The sequence below is a fragment of the Dipodomys ordii genome, unplaced genomic scaffold (genome assembly GCF_000151885.1).
Source record: "Dipodomys ordii isolate 6190 unplaced genomic scaffold, Dord_2.0 Scaffold279, whole genome shotgun sequence".
Taxonomy (NCBI): domain Eukaryota; kingdom Metazoa; phylum Chordata; class Mammalia; order Rodentia; family Heteromyidae; genus Dipodomys; species Dipodomys ordii.
Genome location: NW_012267495.1, coordinates 17,695 through 18,018, shown reverse-complemented (window position 1 = coordinate 18,018; position 324 = coordinate 17,695). Strand labels below are relative to the sequence as shown.

At 41.4% G+C, this 324-nt stretch overlaps 1 gene segment (V, D, J or C); it reads left to right on the top strand.

Annotated features, from left to right (window-relative positions):
* LOC106001244 overlaps nt 1–324 on the top strand; it is a 7,328-nt gene that overhangs the window by 1,184 nt on the left and 5,820 nt on the right.

Below are 324 nucleotides of genomic sequence, written 5' to 3'. Positions count from 1 at the left end.
TCCTGCCATGGTACAGTTTGAAATCAGGTAAGATATCTGCAGAAGAAGTTGCTTATGCTTCAAAGTGAGTACATTCCATGAAATCAAAGAGGCCAGAATTTTCAGCCTATAGATAATAAAATGTCCTTTTATTTCTGTAGAACTGTGCAATACATATTGTTTTATCCAGTGCTGGGGAAACTCTGGTGATGTGAAGGAAATCCCCGCACTTGCTGTCCACTATCTACACCTCTGATTACACCCCAAATCCAGTGTCATAGGCTGAGGAGAAAGAGGTCAGAGGCACAGGTGCTTTCTCCTCAAGATGACTGGTTACTTATATGT